At 41.2% G+C, this 23,259-nt stretch overlaps 1 protein-coding gene across 1 annotated transcript in view; it reads left to right on the top strand.

The window, feature by feature from the left end:
* The first annotated feature begins 4,589 nt into the window (after nucleotides 1–4,589).
* LOC126473822 (major royal jelly protein 1-like) overlaps nucleotides 4,590–23,259 on the top strand; it is an 86,428-nt gene continuing 67,758 nt past the window's right edge. The window contains exon 1 of the mRNA XM_050101139.1: nucleotides 4,590–4,740. The gene's annotated coding sequence lies outside the window, so the exon portion shown is untranslated. The remainder of the gene's footprint in view (nucleotides 4,741–23,259) is intronic.

The following is a 23,259-nucleotide window of genomic DNA, read 5'->3' as shown; positions in this document are numbered from 1 at the left end:
ATACACGTGATACACACGATGAGGGGAAAAGCCTCCTGTCACCTATTCTCTTTCTTGCCAAAGTCACCTATTCTGTTTTTGACAAAGACGCTAAACGTGAACAGAGCTTGCGTGACTTATTGTTATTAGTACAGCGTTCATGCATCACGTATTTTTGCTAAATTCTGATGCATTTATCATGGAATCTGCTAAGAAGAGTCCCAATCTGCTAAAAGCAGTTTTTGGTGGTTTTCTTGGAGAAATGATCCCACAGGCAACTGACGCTTCATCCAAAACGTTTATTTGGGATCAGGCCTGGGACTGAGCAGGCTTGTCTTTTAAATATCACTTATTTTTGTAAACAATGCAGGGATCATAGTGTTGTGGGAAGCAGTATTATAGTACCATTGCAGAAAACGCTCAGTCCTAAGCAGTCAAAATGTATGATGCATGCCGTTGTCGAAAACATAAATACCCGACAGCGAAAAACACCAACGAAGAGTTTGCCCTACTGAAAAGAAGATACAAAGTGGTGGCACAAGGGAAAGAATGGTAGGGGCATACAACGCCACAATAGTGTCAATTACTTCCTTTTCCTCAGATGCAAGGCAAACATAGTCAAATTTAGCTTTTTCCGCGTATATTCAATGAAGCGCACTTAATAAAAATGTTTCAATGCTTATGACAGTGACAACTCACTCGCTTGCAATAGAGCTGACATGGAATTATTAGCACTTGGACTGCGAATATCGTCAATCGACGGGAAGCCAAGATTTCAGTATACTACGGATCCCGTCATGTGACTGGGATAGGATTTCATCCGCTTTTAAACACGAAGGCTCGATAGGTGTTCAGCGCAGGCTAGTCTTGGTCATTTATATGGTCGGCATTCTAAGAAACGTTAAGGTTTACGTGTCTGGCAGGCAAAGTGTTAATGATTCAATAGATTAAAGTTGGTACTGGTCTTCGAGCAAAATAAATTTGCACAGGCTGAATAATTCAGTTTCTTGAAAATATTTTAATCATTGAGATATGAAAGAGCAAATGGAGTAGTAAATATTAGGAATGGCCGCCCGGCTAGCCGCGCGGTCCAACGCGCTGCTTTCCGAACGGGAAGGCGTGCCTGTCTCCGGGACGAATCCGGCCGGCTGATTAGTGTAGAGGTCCGGTGTGCCGGCCAGCCTGTAGATGGGTTTTAAGGCGGTTTTCCATCTGCATCGGTGAATGCGGGCTCTTTCCCCTTATTCCACCTCAGTTACACCATGTCGGCGATTGATGCGCAAACACTTTCTCCACGCACGCGTAAACCATAATTACTCTACCAAGCAATAACGTGGGTTCGGTGTGGGGCGGCGGTGGGGTGGGTGGACTGCTGTGGCATGTTGCAGGGGTGTGAACCACTGAGGGCTATGGTGGGACGAAGCCTCTTCGTCGTTTCTAGGTCCCCAGTTCAATACACAATACACACACAATACACAAATGTTGCGCCTGTTGGTTGTAGCGAGAATTCGGTCGTGGCACGCGTTGAGCCACGACGTGGGCTTGTAAATGGCGCTCGCGAGCATTTGCGAGGCATGATTTAGCAGTATGTTGTTTTTCTTAACCGTGACAGTCATGGAGTGGAGTCAGCAGAGAAGGTAATTTGGGCAACAGTTTCTGTCATGCACAGAATTAAAGAGGTGTTGCAAACTAAAAGCACGGGGCAGTTCTAGAGCACTGTTGCGTCGACCAACCTCACCATGAGATTACGACATTCGATTGTCATCGTAAATCCCATTAACTCTTTTGAAAACAGTAATTTACCAACAAATAGTGTTTTATTATTGCCAAGAATTGGATCCTGATTGCTAGATACCTGTTGACATGAACCAGTACCATAAATATGTAACAGAATGTAATAGAATTTTATCAGATATTACACCTTTAAATACCTCATAATTAATTTGTAAATTAACCGTCACTTCCATAGTAAAAGGCCTTTAGGCTAATTATTATTCTATATGAAAGCAATTACGCTATTTCAGTTGAGTGCTGGTACTAAATAGGTTAAAAATTCAAAGAAATTTGCATTTGTATCTTTATTGTTGTGCGTTCATTGTTTAGTGTTTAGTATTTGAGTGTTGTTTGTTTGATGTTTTAAAGAGTTTCAATAGTTTGAAAGTGATACTTTTCTTCTCTGATAAATACATCTAAAAATAAAATTGCGAAGCAAAGTGTCAGCGTGCTGAGACTATTCCTGTTCAAGGTCATTTCTGTTGTAGCAATTACAGTATGATTTATCGTATTGGTCTGTGAAGATGATTGGGCTCAGCGATTCAGGCATGCTATTTCCAGTAATCACACACAATATTTTCATCAGTAGACATGATAAAAAATTACGTAATCGAAATGTACAATATTGAAGGTTGTCCAATTGGACGATTGACATTATCATTTAAAAATTATCCAAGTATATTTTAAGAAAGATCAGCACCAACTTTAATCCATTAATTCATTAACACTTTGCCTGCCGGACACGTAAACCTTGACGTTTCTTAAAGAGCCGGCAAGACTAGCCAACAATGAAGACCTATCGGCCCCCTCAATATACGTGATTTCGTATTTAAAAACTGAAGAAATCGTACTCCAGCCACATGGTGGGATCGGTAGTCTACTGAAATGTTAGTGGCCCGTCGATTGACGTGATTCGCAGTAAAAGTGTTCGTAATTCCATATCAAATATATTGAAAGTGAGTGAGTTGTTGTTGCCATTCCTAGTAGTGTTGTGTATGTTTCTCCATTTCCATTTGGCAGTATTCATGACCGACAGACTGCTTCCGAAATCCGTAGATACACACAGTTACGTAACCACAAGGTTCAGTGGTTTAATCGATCGCTGTATGGGGACGTTACAAGCTGACAAAGATGTGATTACATAAGACAGCCGTTCGATGTTACAGAGAGCAGGATTGAGTCTACATCAAACCGCCCTTGGGATTGATGACCGCCGGCCGGAGTGGCCGAGCGGTTCTAGGCGCTACAGTCTGGAACCGCGCGACCGCTACGGTCGCCGGTTCGAATCCTGCCTCGGGCATGGATGTGTGTGATGTCCTTAGGTTAGTTAGGTATAAGCAGTTCTAAGTTCTAGGGGACTGATGACCTCATAAGTTAAGTCCCATAGTGCTCAGAGCCATTTCAACCATTTGATTGATGACCGAAACAGCAACTTACAAACTATGTACCAGAAATTCCTGGAATCGACAAAAACTATAGGGTTCGGTTTCTGTACATTGAACTATAACATGTTGATAACGCTTATCATTGAGACACATGGCATTGTAACAATCGTAGAAGGGGCCGCAGAGACGCAATAATATGAGGAACTTTCTATGCATGTGGGTCTATATCTACTCCTGGATACTCCTTACAATCCAATATCCGATATCGGAATCTATGTTACCATGATGAAGTGTAGTTGGGATCTTACATTGTCTGCAGTCCTTTTCAAAGTACACCTTTTCTGGCAAAGAAGATATGGTGTTAAAGTAGAATGCTAAAAAATAAGTGGGCTAAGAAGACAAAAAAACGAAGACATTGGAAAATGGAAAAATTTGTAGCAGTATACACCAATGGAAAAAAGAATCCGAAGGCCGGGTTTTGTATCCCTTAGATATTAACATATTCATAAACGAAACAAAAGATTGGGCGAGAAACCGATTAGGCAGGTCACCGACCATAGTATTCGGAGAACAAGTACCTAGGTATTACCGTTTGGTGACGATAAAACCACAAACGAATGGTCAGTAACAGATTTCAGCTTGTCATCAACAGTGCGAGGCCAGTGTTTCAACAACACAGCATCTGAATCCTCCTATAAACAGCAAAAGGTGAAATTTACGATCGTAACCTCTTGGAGTAACTTTTGGAAGCAGAGTTATTTGACATTTATAGGTGTCGACAAACCATGTGCCGCAACAGGTAAAAGAAAATCGCTGTGAGCGAGAACTGAGACACTGCTCAGGCTCTTCTGAGTTCGAAGGAAGCAAGAAGGTTTAAGATCTAATGTCCCACCGATATCGAGGTAATTAGAGATGGATCACATACTCGAATTGTTTGAAGGATGGGGAAGGAAGTTGGCCGTGCTATTTCATAGGAAACATCAGGGCATTTGCCTGGCGTGATTTAGGGATATCATGGAAGACCTACATCTGGATGGCTGGACGCGAATTTCAACCGCTGTCCTCCTGAATGCGAGTCCAGTCTGCTAACCACCTTGCTGGGTACTGAGGTCAAAGTTCGAACTGGGAAACAGTCAATGGTCTTTCCATCACGAAACCACAGACTCGCAATGTAACTTCTACAAATTCAGAGGAGCGTAACCACAAAGCAGTGTTTCCCAGAGTCTTCATCGTGGGCTCGACCTCTGTGGTATTAGGTCGATTCGTCTGGGACCCGTGACCCCTGCGGTATCGCAGTTGATGCGACGGTCCGTTTGACGTTAACGGCAGTTACGGTTCTTCCCTGCTATCGTGCGCTCTGTTGGTATTTTCCTTTCTCTGATGATTACAGAAACTTGTTTTCCTTATCGCCGCTAGCGGGCGCGCCGTGCCTTCGCGTTAGTCAGTGTCACGCGTACGGCAGAGTGTATAAGTTGAGAGCCAAACATGCTTCTAGCTTCCGTGTGCAGTTGAGGTGTCAGTGAAGATACGTTCAGCTCTTGCAAGCACACGGGGAAGTACTGTATGCATGACTGTTTGACGTCTCTGTTCCATCAACGAATAGGTGAGTTACTCGTATACACGGAATACCATTTAACGTAGATACTCCTGAAATATTCTGCATGCTCCGAAATATCGAACAAATTATTTTAACAAAAGTTAGTGTGTGAAGATACAAGTATTTCGTTATATTAATTAGGCTCAAAAGTTCTTTCTGTCTCAAAATACGGATATAGTTAGATTTTTGTTAATGGAACGTTGTCAACTGACATATTACCTTGTATGGAGAAAATCTGCCGTTAATGATGCTATAATAATTTTCTTTATCACTTTAAGACTCTGTTATGTTCTGATTCGATCGGATCATCATCAGACCTTAGCATGTTGGCTACAAGAGTATACTGCTCCATGAAGTAGCACGTAAACGTGGTTATAGAATTTAACGGGATATTCTGGTTATAGAATTTAACGGGCTATTCTTATAGCCGACGTACTAAGATCTGACGAAAACATAACCGTCACTCCTTTAGGAGTAGGTCCAGTGTAGACGGGTCAACAAAGTTTGAATATTCAAATAGCTGCGTCCTAAATGTTTGTTTTTCAGTGAAGCTAATCGCTGATACAGATGGAAAGTTTTGATCTCAATCATCACACAAAAGTCGCGTAAAATTACTCGGAGCATGTCCAGTCGGTTTTTGCGGAAAGCTATACTGCAAGTGTTGACAAGAATTGTACTGATTGCAAACGCTTTTAAATGTCGTTAAATACAGCACATTTGGCATTTAAATGTCGTAAGTGCTGCTCTATCTCAACTAAAGTAATAGCTCCGATTATTAACTACACAGCTGAACATTCACCCTTTCGCACTGTATTATTTACTGGAAACTGTTTTGTCAGCTTAAGTCGCAAATCAAAAGTATTAGGCAGGATCACTTGGTATGTGGCCAATGATCAGTGTCGCACTAGATAATAATTCCGATACACAAGTAACGTTTCATTTCGTGTGTTCACCTAACAACACGATTGTTTATTGTTCAGGAAATTCATGACATTTGGCTACATGATAACAATTTATTCTTCCCTTGATTGTTCTTCGCCAAAAGATGGAAGGAGATAAATTGCTTCCAAAAATGTTGCTAACGTAGCGATTCTTGATGTGCGTTGTAACATGAGAAGATATTTCTCCGCGATTGTTTGTGCTTTTCTGTTCAGTATCAGTGCTGAAGGCAATAACAAAACACTGATTCCGTCACAGTGTTAAAATATATCCCTGTATAAATGCTTCAGATGCCGGAGTTTACTTTTTTTTTACTACATGTTTTGGTTCGTTGCATTTTTATTTTTAATACCAATTTAATAATGGTTCAGCACAATTCTTCATGTCAGTACTGGGTAATAGATCTATGCCGAATACAACTGATGTCAAGGAATTCGCAGCCAGCGAGTAAACTTAGAAGCAAAACATAATAATTCTGGATCGAGCCATCGTTGACCATGGATGTCTTGTACCAAAATACTCAGAAAATATCACTGAACAACATACGAAACTTTTATAAACTCCCTTCTGGTTGTACTGTCTTCTAAAACTCTAAAACAAGCCGACGTTTTGGTTGTGCTACAGCGGCCTTCCTCACGACAAAGACTGCCGCGGCAGCCGGCAATACACTCGAAAGGGTTCTAATGACCCTGAAGCCGGCCGCGCAAACCATTGTACACCGAATTTCTATCATCGGGGGTTCGGGTTCACCATGTACATAAAGCCAAACCACTTTTTAATGTAACAGATAGTAGTCAGTTCAGTTCCGCTTGTACAGCTGGTAAAGTGTAGCTGTTAGCAACTGAATTCTCGGTTTATGCTTCCTAGGGCCACTTTCAAAATGTCCTTTAATTAGGGAAACATCGTGATGCAAGGGCAGAGTTTAAATGAAAGCTTTTGAAAATTAATAGATATATGTACTAATATATACACGAAGCATGGGAAGAAACTGCCGCTAGAACATCATCTAGAACTAAAAATGAGAACACTACAAACAGAAAGTGAACTGGAAAATAGCATCTAAAACATTTCCTAGTAAAGAGTGGCAAAGAGGTACTATAGACAGCTACTGTGGTATTAAAAGCGCTCATTGATCTTGTAGACTGTGACGTCACGAGTGCAGGAGACAAGCCCCGACCTACAACTTGGCTAGTGTGACGAGAGATGCGGTGAGGAGAGATGGAGCCTTTAAGATCACTTGTATAAACTCTACTCTGGAATAACTGAGTTAATAACAGCAATAAAAACTTACTAAATTCCAGTTTGATCTAGTTTGCGTTCACTTTCCTCATACCTTGAGAAGAAATTAGGGGAAATGATACATAATATGTATACTGAAATTAACGTCAATAAAAGGTTTCTTCTGCGTGTCACATGTTGATTGTCATCAGCAGTCATTGGTAAAGTCGTCTATTTGTAGATTCCTTGCTGCAAAAAGGATATCAAGATTCTAAGTATTTCCACACCCGTTACTAAATTAAATTTCTCAGGTTATTTTATTTGATCCACACTCCTTAACAACGTCACAGTAATTAATTAACACATCGATGCACTGCAAAAGCTCATGCTGCCAATAGGCTTTTCACCAAATAGCTTACAATAAAGTTATTCCAGTAGTCTCTGCATCAACACTGTAACAGAAACAAAAGAATATCACTTACCTTACATATTTTGTGATATATTTATAAATGCTTCAATACTCTATAGTGACAGTTGCAAGTGTTTTGTAATGAAAGAAATCTCCGAAAGAATGAAATACAAGTGGAAATGTAATCCAAATGTTGTTGAATTACCACTAATTGCGTACAGGTAAAATATCACAAAAATACTCCATTTTGATATGTATGAGAATTTAATATAAATAACAAAACACAGAGCGAATAAATTGTAAGTCCTGTACTGATGTATCGTATGGTTTACTAAATTAGTGTATCATGTTATTACTAAAAAAAGAAAAGGAGATTGAGTCATTGTCCAATTTCATTGAAAGCCCCGACTTCCTCTGGCAGTGCAATTACCGTACATTTGCTCTGTGAAAGCAACACTTAGGGCTGAGAAATGCTTGAACATGCAACATAATCGAAATTGGAACTGGAAGTACGTTGCTTTGAAATTTTCGGACATATTTATAGCTCATCTCCATGAAAGAAACGTCGAATTCAATAATGACCAGCATAATACCGCAGAATACAGTATTTTTTCACATCTAATTTGACAAATTACTGGGCACAAAACACTACCAATCATCAAAATCTTCTGATTTCTGACGATTTGGAACAATGAACTTTAGATCTCAAGGTAAATGGAGGAAATAATACAGTAAATCAAATGTGAACTGTGTAAGTAACTGAAATAATTTTTTGAGAAGGAAGTCGTCTCTATAGCTTAATATATTTTCATTTCTTACAACGATTTAGCAACTTCCGTAACGTATGCAGTCGTGTTCACAGTGAATAAAATATATGTATTTCTTGGAAATCTTCTGGGGAAACATATTACGATTACAGAGCAGACATGAGTAAGTGTATGATGTGTCCTACTGTTCTTCAGCTCTGCTGGAACATTTGCGAAACAGACTCCTTGAGTAAATAGTTCTACTGAAAACATATATAAGCATTATGGATATAAATGAAGATAATTTATGTCACGTATTGGTCACACAAGCCAATTCCACGCGCAGCTGTAAGTGTAAAATGATCAACTAACAACAGTCAGTTTTATCCTGATTTGCAGAGTACATGTGTTGCCGCTGATAAGAAATACATAGTCAGAAGCTGTTAGGAACTCTTCAGGGACATATGTTACCCCTGTGAATAGTACTACTTACTGAAAATATATGTAAAACTAAATTTGTTCCTCAGGCCGACAGAGGTATTTTACCTTATTCTCTGCTAAAAATGAATTATTCTCATCTAGCCATACAGCGTTTACTATTAGAGACATCGCCAAAATTTTAAGCTACATTGCTGTTAATAATTTTTTCAGGCGCTACTTGAAACGATGTATGAGGTCTTATTGGGAGGCGCATTATTTATGTAATTTAGATATCAGTTTACGAAACTCGTCATACCCGTAAATCGACGAGTGCGTTTCCCTACAAACTGTAGACAATGGGCCGCTATTGCGCTCCTCACGTTTTGTTAAAAAAATGTTCAAATATGTGTGAAATCTTATGGGACTTAACTGCTAAGGTCACCAGTCCCTAAGCTTACACACTACCTAACCTAAATTAGCCTTAGGACAAACACACACACACAAGCCCGAGGGAGGACTTCAACCTCCGCCGGGATCAGCCGCACAGTCTATGACTGCAGCGCCTAAGACCGCTCGGCTAATCTCGCGCGGCTCACGTTTTCTGTTCGTGACGCAACTTCCAGGCAAATAATGCGCAAGAACAGAACGAAGCTACACCTTCGAGTCCACAAGTTCTGCTATCTCTGAACGCATTATTCCTGGCCTCAAATATTCATTTCTACAGTAGATAAAATATTCTTAAAAAATAAGCCGATAGAGCTGCATTACTGGTGGAAGGGTGAGATTAATGCCCCATCTGCTACGACATCCCGCAATAATTTGACGCTTTAAGGAACAGTATTGGGTAAAAATGAGATTATTAGCACAGTCAATGAAGACAAAAAAAAAAGGCCGAATAGATGAAACAGTCGTGTAGTCTCAAAATTTTGTACAATGCAGCCAATGACTCATAAGGTGCACTATGGAAGGAACGGCATAACGCTGTGTGTTACTTTTTGTGAGGTAGTGGGGTAGAGAGATTGGGGAATCGCCTGCTCACTCTGTGGTGTGCAGATCTACGAAAGTGTCTGACCACAGTCCGGTGAAATGCCTTCATTTGTGCGTCTACCCTCCACCCCCAAACTGCTCTCCAGCCTGACACACGCCCCAGAACACGCTCCATCCTTTAATATGGTTCTACTGCACTCATATGTGGCATAAATGTAATATTTGTCCCTAACGCACTTCATTTAACAACAAACATGAATTTTATGCATTGAAAACCCTATTTTTAATCATTTGAGATTTTTTCATCCCCTGCAATGTAAAACCCTTAAGCCTAGCCCCGCACCCACCACGCACACATCACACTGGCTAGGATTTGTAGTACGGTATGTTGCTCAGGGTACTTCCTCCTACAACTGTACAAAATTTTCTGACCACAGGAAATTTTTCCCCATATTTTCCTTCGTTTATATATGTATCATGCATGTTGTTGTTGTTGTTGTTGTCTTCAGTTCTGAGACTGGTTAGATGCAGCTCTCCATGCTACTCATCCTGTGCAAGCTTCTTCATCTCCCAGTACCTACTGCAACCTACATCCTTCTGAATCTGCTAAGCGTATTCATCTCTTGGTCTCCCTCTACGATTTTTACCCTCCACGCTGCCCTCCAATACTAAATTGGTGATCCATCGCTGTCTCAGAACATGTCCTACCAACTGATCCCTTCTTCTGGTCAAGGTGTGCCACAAATTCATCTTCTCCCCAATTCTATTCAGTACCTCCACATTAGTTGTGTGATCTACCCACCTAATCTTCAGCATTCTTTTGTAGCACCACATTTCGAAAGCTTCTATTCTCTTCTTGTCCAAAATATTTATCGTCCATGTTTCACTTCCATACACAGCTACACTCCATACAAATAATTTCAGAAACGACTGCCTGAAACTTAAATCTATACCCGATGTTAACAAATTTCTCTTCTTTAGAAACGCTTTCCTTCCCGTTACCAGTATACATTTTATATCCTCTCTATATCGACCATCATCAGTTATTTTGCTCCCCAAATAGAAAAACTCAATTACTACTTTAAGCGTCTTATTTCCTAATCTAATACCCTCAGCATCACCCGATTTAATTTGACTAAATTCCTTATTCTCGAGTTGCCCTTGTTAATGTTCATCTTATATCCTCCTTTCAAGACACAGTCCATTCCGTTCAGCTGCTCTTTCAGGTCCTTTGCTGTCTCTGACAGAATTACAATGTCATCGGCGAACCTCAAGTATTTATTTCTTCTCCATGGATTTTAATTCCTACTCCAAATTTTTCTTTTGTTTCCATTACTGCTTGCTCAAAATACAGATTCAATAACATCGGGGATAGGCTACAACCCTGTCTCACTCCCTTCCCAACCACTGCTTCCCATTCATGCCCCTCTACTTTTATAACTGCCCTCTGGTTTCTGTACAAATTGTAAATAACACTTCGCTCCCAGTATTTGACCCCCGTCACCTTCAGAATTTGAAAGAGAGTAAGAGAGTATTCCAGTCAACATTGGCAAAAGCTTTCTCTAAGTCCACAAATAATAGGGACGTAGGTTTGCCTTTCCTTAATCTATCTTCTAAGATAAGTCATAGGGTCAGTATTGCCTCACGTGTTCTAACATTTCTACAGTATCCAAACTGGTCTTCCCCGAGGTCGGCTTCTACCAGTTTTTCCATTCGGCTGTAAAGAATTCGCGTTAGTATTTTGCAGCCGTGACATATTAAACTGATAGTTTGGTAATTTTCACATCTGACAACACATCCTTTCTTTCGAATTGCAATTATTATATTCTTCTTGAAGGCTGAGGCTATTTCGCCTGTCTCATAGATCTTGGTCACCAGATGGTAGAGTTCTGTCAGGACTGGCTCTCCCAAGGCTATCAGTAGTTCTAATGGAATGTTGTCTACTCCCAGGGCCTTGTTTCGGCTTAGGTCTTTCAGTGCTCTGTCAAACTCCTCACGAGTATCACTGAAACGTCCCCTAAGAAAAATTATCAATGACTGTGGTTAAACTGACAGACAATATTTTCAGTGCAACGCAATCTGACTTTCAATAATCCCTACAAAAGAATGGCCCTGACTAACATTAACCTATACCTTTCACAAATCACTTACCTCACAAAAATCTTCGTTACTCGAACTACTGCAGTACAGCGAGCGCCACTACTGCCAGCTGAATAAAAGATTCAAACTACTTAAGGCACTAACTACTGAAAGGCATAGTTTGCAAATGAAAGATTTTGATAGAGAACAAACAATGTACTTACCTCAATAGTGTTGAAAAGTCATAATATACATAGCAGTTCATGACATCCAGTCTTACAAATTTACTGTCTCTGATGGACACACGTCCAGATCATCCGCTCTCAAAACTCCGCCATCTCTCTCCCCGCATCCACCACTGCTGGCGGCTCACCTCCAACTGCAGAGCGCTACACGCTGTTAACCTCCAACTGCCCATCACTACAATAGCGAATATTCCAACAATGCCACCCAGCCACAGACTGCCCACAGCACAGCCAGTGATTTTCATACAGAGCGCTACGTGGCGTTACCAATTCAAAAACGTAAAGAGCCTACTTACATCATATCTCCCATTTCATCTTCATCTATATCCTCTTCCATTTCCATAATATTGTCCTCGAGAGCATCACCCTTGTACAGACCCTCTATATACTCCTTCCACCTTTCTGCTTTCTCTTTTTTAGTTAGAACTTGTTTCCCATCTGTGCTCTTGGTAATCATACGAGTGGTTCTCTTTACTCCAAACGTCTCTTTAATTCTCCTGTAGGCAGTATCTATCTTACCCCTAGTGAGGAAAGCCTCTACATTCTTACATATGTCCTCTAGGCATCCCTGCTTAGCCATTTTGCACTTCCTGTCGATCTCATTTTTGAGACGTTTGTATTGCTTTTTGTCTGCTTCATTTACTGGATTTTTATATTGTCTCCTTTCATCAATTAAATTCAATATTTCTTCTGTTACCCAAAGATTTCTACTAGCCCTCGTCATTTTACCTACTTGATTCTCTGCTGCCTTCGCTATTTCATCCCTCAAAGCTACCCATTCTTCTTCTGCTGTATTTCTTTCCCCCATACCTGTCGATCGTTCCCTAATGTTCTCCCTGAAACTCTGTACAACATCTGGTTTAGTCAATTTATCCAGATCCCATCTCCTTAAATTCCCACCTTTTTGAAGTTTCTTCAGTTTGAATCTACAGTTCATAGCCAATAGATTGTGGTCAGAGTCCACATCTGCCCCTGGAGATGTCTTACAATTTAAAACCTGGTTCCTAGATCTCTGTCTTATCATTATATAATCTATCTGAAACCTTCGAGTATTTCCAGGCCTCTTCCATGTATAATCTTCTATTATGATTCTTGAACCAAGTGTTAGCTCTGATTAAGTTGTGCTCTGTGCAAAATTCCACCAGGCGGCTTCCTGTTTCATTTCTTACCCCCAATCCATATTCACCTACTACGTTTCCTTCTCTCCCTTTTCCTACTACCGAATTCCAGTCACCCATGACTATTAAATTTTCGTCTCCCTTCACTATCTGAATAATTTCTTTTATTTCATCATAAATTTCTAACTGCTGCCTGACTAACCATGTAAAGGCCTTCAATTGCTTGCAGAAGTTTGCCTCCTATTCCATAATCTCGTAGAACAGACAATAACTTCCTCCTAGGAACCCGGTCATATGCCTTTTCTAGATCTATAAAGCATAGATACAATTCCCTGTCCACTCATAACACTTCTCCATTATTTGCCGTAAGCTAAAGATCTGGGCCCGACAACCTCTAAGAGGCCTAAACCGGCACTGATTTTCATCCAATTGGTCCTCAACTAATGCTCGCACTTTCCTTTCAACAATACCTGAGAAGATTTTACCCACAACGCTGATTAAAGAGATACCTCTGTAGTTGTTACAATCTTTTCTGTTTCCATGTTTAAAGATTGGTGTGATTACTGCTTTTGTCCAGTCTGATGAAACCTGTGCCGACTCCCAGGCCATTTCAATTATGCTGTGTAGCCATTTAAGACCTGACATTCCACTGTATTTGATGAGTTCCGACTTAATTTCATCCATCCCAGCTGCTTTATTGCACTGCAATCTATTGACCATTTTCTCCACTTCCTCAAATGTGATGCTATTTCTATCATCATTCCTATCCCATTCTACCTCGAAATCTGAAACATTACTGATAGAACTTTCACATACATTGAGGAACTCTTCAAAATATTCCCTTCATCTGCCCAAGGCATCCACAGGATTAACCAGCAGTTTCCCTGACCTGTCCAAAATACTAGTCATTTCCTTCTTACCTCCCTTTCGAAGACTGCTAATTACACTCCAGAATGGTTTTCCAGCAGCTTGACGCATAGCCTCCACCCTGTTTCCAAAGTCTTCCCAAGATTTCTTCTTGGTTGCTGCAATTATCTGTTTGGCTTTGTTTCTTTCTTCAACATAACTTCTGTCTACCCGAGTTCTAGTATGTAGCCATTTTTGATACGCCTTCTTTTTCCTTTTACAGGCTGCCTTGACTGTGTCATTCCACCAAGCTGTTCGCTTCATCCTACTTTTACACACTACTGTTCCAAGACATTCTTTAACCACTTCTAGTACTGTGTCCCTGTACCTTGTCCATTCCTTTTCCAATGACTGTAATTGACTACATTCAACAAACTGGTACCTTTCTGAGATTGCTGTTATGTACTTGTGCCTGATTTCCGGGGCAGACCAAGGAGAAGGTACCTGGATTCGGTTAAGAATGATTTTGAAGTAATAGGTTAAACATCAGTAGAGTCACCAATGTTAACACTGAATAGGGGATCATGGAGAAATTTTATAAGGGGGCTATGCTCCAGACTGAACGCTGAAAGGCATAATCAGTCTTAAATGATGATGATGATGGGGAACAAGACTATTGGTCAGGTGAATACTGGGCAATAAATACAAAATCAAATAGTGGTAATGCAGGAGTAGCTTTAATAATGAAAATATAAAAGTGCAGGTAAGCTACCACAAAGAGCATAGTGAACGCATTGCTGTGGACAAGGGAACAATTGACATTAATGGGGGAAAGAAATACGTTAGAAGAAGAAGAAGAATGAAATAGTGAAGGCAGCAGAGGATCAAGTAGGTAAAAAGACGAGGGCTAGAAGAAACCCTTGGGTAAAAGAAGAAATATTGAATTTAATTGATGAAAGGAGAAAATATAAAAATGCAGTAAATGAAGCAGGCAAACAGGAATACAAACGTCTCAAAAATGAGATCGACAGGAAGTGCAAAATGGCTAAGCAGGGATGGCTAGAGGACAAATGTAAGGATGTAGAGGCTTATCTCACTAGGGTGTAAGATAGATACTGCCTACAGAAAAATGAAAGAGATCATTGGAGAAAAGAGAACCACTTGTATGAATATCAAGAGCTCAGATGGAAACCCAGTTCTAAGCAAAGAATGGAAAGCAGAAAGGTGGAAGGAGTATATAGGTGGTCTATACAAGGGCGATGTACTTGAGGACAATATTATGGAAATGGAAGAAGATGTAGATGAAGATGAAATGGGAGATACGATACTGCGTTAAGAGTTTGACAGAGCACTGAAAGACCAGAGCAAAACAAGGTCCCGGGAGTAGACAACATTCCATTAGAACTACTGACGGCCTTGGAAGAGCCAGTCCTGACAAAACTCTACCTTCTGGTGAGCAAGATGTACGAGAGAGGTAAAATACCCTTAGACTTCAAGAAGTATATAATAATTCCAATCCCAAAGAAAGCAGGTGTTGACAGATGTGAAAATTACCGAACTATTAGTTTAATATGTCACGGCTGCAAAAAACTAACGCGAATTCTTTACAGACAAATGGAAAAACTGGTAGAAGCCGACCTCGAGGAAGATCAGTTTGGATTCAGCAGAAATATTGGAACTCATGAGGAATTACTGACCCTATGAATTACCTTAGAAGACAGATTAAGGAAAGGCAAACCTACGTTTCTAGGATTTGTAGACTTAGAGAAAGCTTTTGGCAATGTTGACTGGAATACTCTCTTTCATCTTCTGAAGGTGGCCGGGATAAAATACAGGGAGCGAAAGGCTATTTACAATTTGTACAGAAACCAGGTGGCAGTTATAAGGGTCAGGGGCATGTAAGGGAAGCAGTGACTGGGAAGGGAGTGAGGCAGGGTTGTAGCCTTGTAACCTCCCCCTCTCACTTATCGACCTTAATGACAGTGAAAAATTAAACTGCGTGCACCTAATGGAAATTTGGGAAAAGCAATCGTCACCGAAGTTAATTTGTCGGTAAAGAGGGAGGAAAGGATTACATCTAAATGAAAGGAAAAATGCAAATGAAATTGGTGGAAATTAATTTTGGAAAGGGGAAAAGTTAAAAAAGAAAGTAAATGTGCGGTCGTTAAGTTAACAATTAATTGGCGTTAATTAGATATTTGAAAATTACGGTCGCCAGTCCTATGGACAACTATTATAATAACTGAAAAGGAAAGGTTATTGCACACATAATTAGCACTAAAAGCGTGGCAACTGAAGGTTGACACGTATTGTGTGAAAACTGAATGTTTGTCAGAAGTAATAAATTTCGCTACACTCTGACTTAATTTAGCAAAATAATTAATAAAACCGGAAAATTGAAAGTTAATTCAGTGACTGAAATTAATAGTAAGCTTTGTTTCTGAAGCACTACGAAATTCAGGAAAATAAGGTTAGTCTTGGGCTACCTCAACGATCACTTCAAAAGCTACTTGAAGCTACGCAATTTAGAAATAAGAGATTTAACTTTGAACCTGAATTAAATGGTTCTGAACAGTTAAAAATAGTAAAATTTAGCACATACCAAGCTGAGATGCAGCCACAGGTAAGCTAAAATATGGTAACAAAACTCGCACTCTTAATTTGTGCTTGTGTAATCTGAATATTGTAGCCAGCTATGAATACTTTAACTGAACTTTGAAATTAAGACAGTAAAAGGGAATGATATTACTTTAATGCTGGCGTTTGAATTTCAACGACACTCGGGTTCATTCCGGAAAAGGATGGGACCTTGCTTGGTAATGCAATTGGGACAATAGGCAACAAATGTTCATGCCAAGTTGCTGTAATTTTAGGTATGAAAATCGCCTCTTCCATGTATACAATCTCCTATTATGATTCTTGAACCAAGGTGTATTCGAACTCTGAAAAGGCGGAGATGATACTCATCTATGGCGAGTGTCGACGAAATGCAGCTGAAGTCTGCAGGGTGTATGCAGAACGGTACCCGGACAGAGAGCATCCAACGTGCCGCACATTGCAAAACATCTACCGCCAACTGTATGCAACACGTACGGTCGTAGCACGCAAACGGGTTAGTAACAGGCCCGTCACAGGAGAAGCGGGTGCAGTTGGTGTGTTAGCTGCTGTTGCCATGAACCCACACATGAATACACGGGACATTGCGAGAGCCGGTGGACTGAGTCAAAGTAGTGTCATGCACATACTGCATCGTCACCGCTTTCCCCCGTTTCATGTGTCGCTACATCAGCAATTACGTGGTGATTTTAATCATCGAGTGCAATTCTGTCAATGGGCATTAACAGAGAATGTGTTGCAGTTCTACCTGTTTACCGATGAAGCGGGTTTCACAAACCACGGGGCAGTGAATCTACGGAACATGCATTACTGGTCCGTGGACAACCCTTGCTGGCTCAGACAGGTAGAGCGACAGCGACCGTGGACTGTAAATGTATGGTGCGGAATCATTGGCGACCGCCTCATTGGTCCTCACTTCATTGCAGGGGCCCAAACAGCTGCAACATACATCGCGTTTCTACAGAATGATCTGCCAACGTTGCTCGAAATTGACCCACTGGAAACGCGTCGACGTATGTGGTATCAGCATGATGGTGCACCTGCACATTCCGCAGTTAACACTAGGCTGACCATTGACAGGATGTTCGACGGGCGTTTCATAGGACGTGGAGGACGCATAAATTGGCCAGCCCGTTCTCCTGATCATACACCTCTGAACTTCTTTCGGTGGGGTACGTTAAAGGAGAATGTGTACCGTGATGTGCCTACAACCCCAGAGGATATGAAACAACGTATTGTGGCAGCCTGCGGCGACATCACACCAGATGTACTGCGGCGTGTACGACATTCATTACGACAGAGATTGCAATTGCGTGCAGCAAAAGATGGCCACCATATTGAACATCTATTGGCCTGTCATGTCGGGACACACTCTATTCCACTCCGTAATTGAAAACTGAAACCACGTGTGTACGTGTACCTCACCCCTCATGGTAATGTATATGTGCGTCAGTGAAAAAGACCAATAAAAAGGTGTTAGCATGTGGACGTAATGTGCTGTTCCAGTCTCTTCTGTACCTAAGGTCCATCACCATTCCCTTTGGATCCCTACATAATTTGGTGCTCTCCGATACAGACGATCGAACAGCGGAGGAATGGTGCTCAAGCGTCAACTTTAGGTTACAATATCTCCGGATGTAATTAACATTTTACAATGCAACAAATGGCACTGATTACGTATTTGCTTATATGTTCAGATGTGCTAACAAAACTAACGGGGTTCCATTTAAAAAAACGTAGGTTTGTGTTAAAAAGCATACTTCCGTGCATTTTTTTATGGTTTGTATTAACCAATTACACTAGCCCCTCTCCTCACGTTCGGTCTGTGGAATCGATTCGTCAGTATTTGATGTGGTTTACGAAATACATCCAGCGGTAACGTTAGGTGACTACTATATATATATATATATATGTATGTATGTATATAGTAAAACAATTACAATATATAAAGACACAGAAACGTCATATCTTCAGGTAACAAAATAAGGAAAAAAAACTGTAGTACAATAGATGGAAATAGGAGGATATGCATTTCAGGCGTTACACATGCCCCACATTGTCTGAGGATGTTCGTGTAACCTAAACAGACTCGGAAAATGTCCCAAAAAGGAAAAGAAACAGCGGAAATGAATATGCTCAAAATATCAAGAAAATATAGCATTAGGCAAATTAACCATAAACCAATTTTTAGACCATAATAATTGAGTGGAGACGCTCCTTACCTTATTCCAGTCTGTCATATTACACAAAAGAAAACAGGTTGACAACATATTAGAATTCATAGAAAACATAGAAAATGGTTTAGCTATTCCAAATCAGCAAAATTCCTGACAGTATGAAGAACTGGAATACTATTTACAAAATTAACCAGAGTACATGGTCATAAAAAACAGGTATATCAAAATACGCAAATTAATAATTAATTACATAGAATACACATTTTTATATAACCTTTTCATAATTAATATTCTCGTCATGAGGGTCCACTTAACGCTAAACAAGAAAATAATATACAGCAGATCGAAAAAAAATATTGACAGCAGAATTCTTTCACATCAGCTGTCCGGGAAGAAAAACAACTCCGCCTTCCTTACCCGCAAGTACAAACAATGTCGACAGCGGCACAAGAGCCGTCAGCGCCTCCGCCTCGCCAGTACTGTTGCGCCCGCTTGTGCGGCACGCTTGATGTCACTGGCCTGTGTAAGGGCATTTGCTGAACGTCCGTTTCACTGAATTCTTTGGGAAAAATTCACTCTCGAGTAATCTCAAGGAGTCCGTTAACACTATCACAGTGGATAACTCAACACTGTCCATCATCACACGCATGTACTAGCCTGAAACTTAAAACAACGTCTAAGTACATCGGCAATGACTAGTAAATCACATATTTATGAAATCTTACAGCTAGTTACAAAATCATATTTACATTCCTTAATCTACTGTGACTCAGCTGAAAACTTAAAGTAGCAGCTTGGATTTTTCAACTGATTAATAATCAGTTAGTCTTAAATCATTTAGTCAAATTTAATTACTTATTAATTACAACTTCTTTAATGTCCTCTTGGTCAGGCAAAAGCATGGCAATCTAGCAAATCCTTAAATCTTACACTCTATATTTACATACTGTACAAATTACCCATTCTGTGATGTTAATCAATCCTTGGTTGGTACAATTTCAAGTCAGCAATGTTCCGTATACCTAATGGTTTTCCAGAGCTTGGATACTCTAAGCAATAAGCATTTGTGTGAGGTATACCAATTACTTTATATGGTCCATTACAAACAAACTTAAATTTAGAGATTTCATTGTCTATCTCGCTCGATTTCTCATGAGCTTCTACAAGTACAAAGTCTCCGATAGCAAACTTAGCAAAACGCGATTTATCGTCATGGCGATTTATGCGAGCATCGGCTTTTAGCTTCATTATTTCTCGCAAACAATCCTTTTTCACACCAATACTAATGTCAATACGTGGATTCCTCATGTAACAGTAGTTCAAATTCATGCCTACGTCAATGGCGTCCAGCCAGTTAACAATGTGTATAGGCTGGTATTGCCTATGCACACCGTCTCCTGCCTCGTCAAAACTAGCTACTATTGTTTTATCTTGTGACGTACATGTCAAAGTTTTGCTTTCGCAATTAATCACTGCGCGGTACTTTAATAGCCACTCTAACCCGATAATTACTTCCGTAGTTAAGTCTGGCACGACGACAAACTCTTGGTTCAAATGGCTCTGAGCACTATGGGACTCAACTGCTGTGGTCATTAGTCCCCTAGAACTTAGAACTACTTAAACCTAACTAACCTAAGGACATCACACACACCCATGCCCGAGGCAGGATTCGAACCTGCGACCGTAGCAGCAGCGCGGCTCCGGACTGGAGCGCCTAGAACCGCAAGGCCACCGCGGCCGGCGACAAACTCTTGTTCAAATCGTGCCCCACATATCTCGAAGTTGACAAAAATCTGTTTTGTGACCGGTTTACTGGCCTTCCCAGTATCACCGATAATTTTCACTCCTGTTACTGGCATAACTACGATACCAGGTCTGTCTTTCAGTAACTCAAATATTTTCCCAGATGCAGCACTCAGTTCCGCACCGGTGTCAATCAACACGTTTAGTTGTAGGTCGTGCACATTAACAGACACTACTATCTGTCTACACTTGTCCTCGACTGTTTCTTTATTTTCCCACAATAAATCCTCGTCTATATCCAGGTCATTCCAGAAAAAAACATTCGGCTTTGATCCTAAATCCGGCTATCTGGTGGCTTTTTCAGCCTCTGTTCACATACAGTTTTAATTTCAACACGTTTGTCCTGAGGCTTAGTATGTAGCTTCGCCTCCAATACCGAAACCTTTTCCTGTAACTCGTCAAATAGTGAGTGTTGCTTTGCTATCAGTTCACTAATTGTCACCTTCGTTGATTCCTCTTTGGCCAGACTGATCTCATCTGCCAACCTACCTGGAGGAATGTGACAAGTAATACCTGCAATTACTACCTCTGGATCTGCGCAACCCGCACTGCTAACCGTCCGACCGTATAACGTCAGCTCTAACCTCATACACGCTGTAATCTATGTGCTTTTCTACCAGTCGTGTCCGGCTATCACTAAAATTCTCGTAATCTTTCTCCTTAATACTTTCGCAATGTTTAAACGAGTTTTGCGTCGGATGGGTCGGCCATTTCCACCACTATAACTTTAGGTAAAGTCTGCCGGTCAGGGCCAGAACTTTCCGTTACTACTTCAGCATCCAACTCCTGCGGGACGAAACACGACGAATCTTGCTCGTGCTCCCCATTAACATCACCTATTTCTTGTAAAGTCTGCCGGTTAGGGCCAGAACTTTCTATCACTTCACAAACGCTATCTTCCTGCGGGACGAGACGCGGCAAATCCTGCACACGCTCCCCATAAACACTTCTCCCATACAGGCCCCTATAATCTCTTAGTTCGTCGTATAAGCGACCGAACTGCCTTAACCAGACCTCATCTCTCTCTGCATCCCCTCGCTCGATGACAGACGTGTTATCCGACATCTGATCTTCTCTCAACAATTGCGAATCATTCTTAAACTCAATCTCCAGTTCCGCTGTGGGTGTTACAGCTGCCACTTTATAATCGATTTCCGTAACACTACTTAAATTGTTCTCACTGACAGTAAATGTATTTTCTACTGCCGTGTCTACAGCTGATCTACTACTTGTGGGCGCACTCCTTTCTCCTAACACTGGCACACTCTCCCGCCGTTGATTATTCCATACGGAATTTTCATAACGACGACACCTAGGTTTTCTCCTGTTATTGGGCCGCCAAAATTGCTCCACGCACGGTCGGCCCCTCACCGGCGCGGCTAATGGTTTCCCTGTCTCATCCAAGCAGATCCGCTCCCCGGATGCTGCTGAGGCGGCTTATCACACCCTCTGGGGTTATTACTATTCTGTGAAGCCCGTATCACGTTAGTATGATACTGGTTTCCGTCATTCCTGTTATTGTACCTATTGTTATTGCGGTCCGAATCATTATTGTTATTGCTGCCTTGTTTGTGGTACCGGTATGCATTATACCCATGGTTATCGTTGTTGTGGTTGTTGTGGTACCCGTTGTTGTTACCACGGCCTTTACCATTATCGCGATTATTGCGCCAATTGTCCTCGTCCTCAACTCTTTCCAGGAAATCATTGATTGTCCTGTAATTGCTTCCTACGTAGCGTTTTGTATCATCTGGAAGCTACTTGTAGAGTTCCCAGACTATTTCGGATTCCGTGCGGCGATCACGCAAATATTCCAACTTGCGGATCCAGCCCTCACTAAACTCCTTCATCGAGCCGCGCGAAATCGCATCGAAATGCCTGTTCTAGACAGCAGCAGTCTTCGCAACCAATACCTTTACCTAGATGGAAACACAAAACACGTTTACAGTACCCATTCTTCTTACATCATTGGACAAAAAATTACGCACCCCTAAAGTTATCATTACAAGCAGCGTTTAATACCGTGTAACTCCGCTGCTGAATTCGGTAACAGCCTGGATTCGGTTACGAAGTGAGTCCACAAGGTTGTGCAGATACGTCGCGTCCAGGATGCCACTCGCTGTAGATCTGGGCACGCAATTTCATTAAATTACGGGGATGCTAATTTCGGCGTTTTATCCACTGTTCCAACAAGTTCCACTAGTTTTGTATCGGGTTCAAGTCGTGATTTTTCAGGCCAATTAAGATGTAGTAGAGTGGGGAAGTGTTCAGTAAACCATGTTCTTCCAGCCCAGTGAACTGTGTTGTGGTCGGGTTTATGCGCCTCTGCGAGAAGTGGCTTCTTGCAACGCGTACCAACTGCATAACTATGTTCAATGCATGTAGCTGCCGTTCCAGTGTTCTCTCTCACATGTTGTGATGGACCGTCATTAACTGCCTGCAACAATTACTGTCGGGTTTGGAATCGATTTTGATTCATAAGCCATGAAACGTGTCTTCTTCTTCTTTTCCCGATCAGAACTCTGACGTGTTTAGTGGCTACTTGCGTTACACGACTGCTTGTAAGCACAATGACCAGTCCGCCACACCAACTCAACACCGACAAATTCAATAACTTCACACACCTTATAGCCATGGACACGGCCAAACACGATTGACCCTTTTTTGTCACTCTTTCAAATCCTTACCTTTTACCCTTGTTGACGTACAATGTTCGCTTGAAACATAAATGCTTCACTGATCGCTACTGCCTAAGCTCCCTTAGTCAGAGCACGAGCATTTGAACACATGATCCGATCGCTGCGCCAACTATCATCGCTTAACGCTTCATCTGCGCGTGCGCAAAGCTTAACTATGTTTTTGTACGGTGATCTCATGTGGACGGTCCACAACACTCGTAAATTGGTCGATGAAAGTCGATCT

Source organism: Schistocerca serialis, chromosome 4 (assembly GCF_023864345.2).
Source record: "Schistocerca serialis cubense isolate TAMUIC-IGC-003099 chromosome 4, iqSchSeri2.2, whole genome shotgun sequence".
In the NCBI taxonomy this organism is placed as follows: domain Eukaryota; kingdom Metazoa; phylum Arthropoda; class Insecta; order Orthoptera; family Acrididae; genus Schistocerca; species Schistocerca serialis.
This window is presented reverse-complemented; position numbering and strand designations above follow the sequence as displayed.